The 4,647-nt window shown below is 53.1% G+C and overlaps 1 pseudogene; it reads right to left on the bottom strand.

Moving 5' to 3' along the window:
- Positions 1-252: 252 nt before the first annotated feature.
- Positions 253-2,784, bottom strand: LOC136398599 (leukotriene A-4 hydrolase pseudogene; annotated as a pseudogene).
- Positions 2,785-4,647: the final 1,863 nt, after the last annotated feature.

The following is a 4,647-nucleotide window of genomic DNA, read 5'->3' as shown; positions in this document are numbered from 1 at the left end:
GGTGGAGAAGCAGATGGGCGCCTCTCCTGTGTGCCCTGGCCAGGAATCGAACCCGGGACTTCCACACGCCAGGCCAACACTCTACCACTGAGCCAACCGGCCAGGGCCAGCACAAGCAGGTTTTTTCATCCACTTTTAAATCTTCCCCCACTGGCCTGCCATTCCCAGGGTGCGCCCGGGCTCTGTGCTCTGGGTAGGTATGGACAGTTGATCCCGAGACTTGTCACAGGCAGCAAGATTCTCGAATAAGAGTCATGTGAACTTCATTCCCCCTTGCCCAGCCACCATTTTTGGAGCCAAAGGAATAGCTTCCTCCCATTTCGACTGAAGGCCCAGCCCCGACCGTCCGGACCGTGTTTCAGATGGTTAAAGGCGTTGAGTTGTACACCTCTTGCATTTGCTGTATGGGAGGTGCCCTCGGAAGCAGCTGTGCTGGAAATTCATCCAACTCGTGAGAGGAGAGGCCTTTCAAGTCTGCCGAGTTGAATGACTGCACCCTCTTCCTTGGCAGTAGTCCACCCGTGACATCAGGCAGCGCAGTCTTTGTCAGAGCGGTGTCCTAACTGGGTCCCGCGGGGCACAGTCCCGGAGAGCAGAGCCAGGCACTCCAATCACCTCGGCTGAGACGGTCAGCCTGCTTCTTACAGTGAGAACACAGGAAATCCTTCCAGTCACCAGTCGGCATGCTCTCGTGAAAAGACATCTCAATGTAAGCCTTTTTAAGAATCCAAGGAAAACCTCTGGTCCTCCAGGAAGCTCCCGGGATAGAGGAGAGCCCAGCACTGCTCGTAGGGAACTGAAGAATACACTATGTCGGGGGTTCACCTTCGTCACATCGACCGCAAGTTGGGTGAGAGGATGGGTGTGCCCAGGAGTCTTGATCAAATTCTGTCGCTCTGCCCGGTCTCCCAGGGCACACACATGTCTGAATTTTTCACCACACAACCGTCCACACACGTGGCGTTCCAGGTGCACAGTTATGTCCTTCATTTAACCGGAAGTGATCTCACGTTTGGTGGGTCCCTAGATTTCCTGTCCAGACATGAGATATTTCCTGTGCAATAACAGAGGACAGGGACTTGTCACCTGCTAGCAGAGTAGGAGTGACAGCAGTTAGACAAGGACTTCCCGTGCCGCCACAAGGGAAGGATGGCAGCAAGACCAACAGGACATATAGCCCCGTCCTCTCAGACCTCTTGCAACTTTAAGCGTAGATTCAGTCTCAGAAAGTTTGTAAGCTGACTTTTCTTCCTGCTTTCCTGAAGCTCCGGCAACTGAGGTAACCAGCTAGCAGGGGATCAGGACATTTCTGGCTGGATCTATATATGTTTCTGCTCAATCTTCTGGGTCAGGTGTTTCTCCATCACGAGTGGCACTCGTAAATGCTACCAGTTCTTTAGGGACAGTCACTCTGCACTGCAGGTTAGTTTCACAGGGGGGTGCCCTGGCTGGAAGGACGCTCTGCAGGGGCTGGCCTGGCACTGACTGAAGAGATGTGGGCGTGTCTGCCCACCAGGCTGCTCAGGACTGAGTCGCTGAGGGGCAGCAGGTTTGGGGGACGCCTCAAAACAAATTTCTGTGACGACTTCTTGATTTTCTCTCAGAGCAACTGGAAGAGACATTCCCGCTGGCGATCCTTTGTGACTCTGTCTTTCTCCAAGAGCGTGATTTCTTGTCACTGATGACCACGTGTTCTATTGCATGCTGTCCTCCTAAGGCCAGACCGTGAGCGCAATAGTCCCGGTCAGCGTCTGGCGAGTCACATCAGCACTGCAGCACAGGGACAGATGCTTGGTCCGGCTGAGGGACACCAGAGAGGCCCAGGAGTCTCCGTCATGGCTCTGAGGGGTTCTGTGGTGCACAGATTGGCAGCCCAACGCTCAGCTCAGCCGCCAGAGAGCTCGACTCCCATTTTGTTTATTTTAATCTTACAGGTATTATCACTTTACGCCATAAAATCAGCATGGTGATCTGCGGGTGTCTTCCGCTGTCCCTACCCCCTTCTCTGCCTCCCTTATCTGGGCTGGAACCAACAGCCTCCCTCCATGTTTCCCTGGCTCATTTAGCAGCAAGGTTGCGATTTACATTCCAGCACTGAGTGGCACTCCCGTGGCTTTGGGAGGACCCAGAGGCACACTCTCCCTGCCCCGGTGTCCGACACACTTTAGCATACATTCTTGGTCCCACAGGCAGCCAGGCCACGCCCTGACTCTCGTGGTTCCAAAGCACCTTCGCCTTGGCAGGCCACTTCCCCCATAGATACATTAAAAGTGACATTTTATGACTAAATTGATAAAAAAAAAAAAAAGATTAATATTGTGCAGGCTGGATGGCATTTGTCATATGCTTCCGGCCACTAATGCTCAGGGCCCCTGGCAGCAGTGTGGGTGGCCGTGGGCAGTACCTCGCAGCCGGGCCAGGGGATGTGGGGCCTCTCTCCCCATGGGCTTCCTGTTGAAACGCCCTCCTGCTCCCCCGTCCAGCTCGTAATTATCCTGCAGACCTCAGTTTACGCCCAAATGCCCAGACGGTCTTTTCTGGCTCTCTGTGGACACCCTCCCCCCCCCCACCAGCCACTCCCCAAACACAATGAAAGTCCTCCGTGCCACTTTTCTCTCCATTAGCAACGACCCAGCCCTCGTGCACGGGAACTTACCATTACCCGCTTATGGGAGCGGGCACTGAGTGAAAGCCCGTCTCCTCTACAGGGGCCGTCTCATCGCTCTCCCGGAGGGCCAGCCTCGCTCCTGGTCCCTCGGCTGTGTGGCCACGCTTCCGCTGCATTCTCAAACCGTTGTTATGGAAGCCTTGGGTCGCAGTTTCTTTTCATATGAAGCAAGTCCCTGTTCCTTTGAGACGAGGAACACTTTCCCAAGTTGTTCTAAAGATCACTGGCCACACGCCGTAGTCCAGAGGGAAAGGTCCACGGGCTCCGATAAAGACCCTCACCGCGAACCGCTACCCTGTGTCACCTTGTTATGGACACAGGAGCCGGGCCCTTCTTGCCCCGGAAACTTATTTCTGCTTCTGCTTTAACTTATAAAGTGGAGGTCGGAGAGCTGAACATGCCCGTTGTAAGAATCAGATAAGGAACACAGGGAGACAGAGCCCCCGGATACGTGCCCGTGGGCAGGAGAATCCACGCACATGCCCGTTGTAAGAATCAGATAAGGAACACAGGGAGACAGAGCCCCCGGATACGTGCCCGTGGGCAGGAGAATCCACGCAGGACTTCTGTGCGGGGGGCGCATGGGCGCTGGCTGCGCGGCATCCTGGAGTAGATGTGGTCTCACGGTAATGAGAGGACGTTCACTGAGACACGGGAGGGGCTGTTAGGGCGGTCACTGCCATTGTGTCGCAGTCACCACGTGTTATCAGCATGTGAGTGTGTATAATGTGCTCCTTTCCCGTCACTGCCGTGGCCAGTGTGCCCACTGCCTTCCTCTGCCCTCTCCCTTTGGGGTGGGTGATGTCCCTCCGGGGTCACAGGCACCGGTGCTCTGAGAACAGCCGCCAGGACAGCACTGCGGTCATCTGTCCCCCAACTCAGCTACCGGAACTGCCTGAAAGGCCGGTAGGCTGAGCCCATCGGCGTTCGAAGGAGAAAGGGAAGGAATTGGAAAAAAGTAATAAATCTTGAAACACGATCCCTTGGGATGAATTCCATTAGACGTGTGCGTTGTGGAGGAGGGAGTACTTTTGGGGAATAAACAAACGTTAGCGTGGCTGGCCACTCAAGGGGAGGCAAATTAGATGCTCCCACGCAAGAGGCGTGGAGAACGGGGTGTTGGGCCTCTGCGTCCTGACAGAGACGAACCTGTGAATAGATCACAGGAAGAACGTTTGCTAAGACGAAGACTAATCTGTCCACAGTGAAGTCTCAAACTCGACACCTGAAGAGAAAGAGCTTTGGCTTTGAGATTGGTTTTTCCTTTCAGAAAGGAAGAGGCAAATAACTTTTCTTAGAAAAAAAAAGGGGGGGGGGAGTATAGCTGAAGAACAATTAGGTTTCTGTCCCTAGCACATAGACTAGATTAAAATATTTTTGCTGAGGCAACAATTTCAAATGCTCAGTATTTCTGTTCCCTAGAAAAAAAGTGTTTAGGGGTTGTTATCAGATGAAGTGTCTACTAATTGTAAAGCACTAGTCTGCCCAAACCTAAAACGAGCCCCTGTTACTGTAGAGTCTTCCGGAACCCTTAACTCAAACACAAGGCATCGTGTCCTTATATACGGACGCTGGGGAGGGCTTTCTTTAAGCTACCCGTTCACTCAGCTGGTCCTCCGATCAAAGAGGTTGTAGAAGTACTCTCACTTAGTCATTCAGTGATTCGTCCAGAGTCTCCTGAGACTCGGACACTGTGTTAGAGGGTTAGAAGGTAACCGTCCACAAGGGGAACGAAGCCTTGGTCATTCTGGAGCCTCTGCCCCAGGTCCAGGAGGCACCCAGTCTACACATGAGCTAAGGAATAAGGTAAGCTTTGAGGGGTGGGGGAGGCGAAGAAAATGGAACAGCATGAATTTGAGTGACTGTTCAGAGTTTTTGACCAGGATGGACAAGAAGACCACCTGGCAACAAAGTGATATGTCATTGGAGACCTGAATAATGTGAAGAAAAATGACATGGAAATATCTGGAAGTAAAAGG

Source organism: Saccopteryx leptura, chromosome 3 (genome assembly GCF_036850995.1).
Source record: "Saccopteryx leptura isolate mSacLep1 chromosome 3, mSacLep1_pri_phased_curated, whole genome shotgun sequence".
NCBI classification, from domain to species: domain Eukaryota; kingdom Metazoa; phylum Chordata; class Mammalia; order Chiroptera; family Emballonuridae; genus Saccopteryx; species Saccopteryx leptura.
This window is presented reverse-complemented; position numbering and strand designations above follow the sequence as displayed.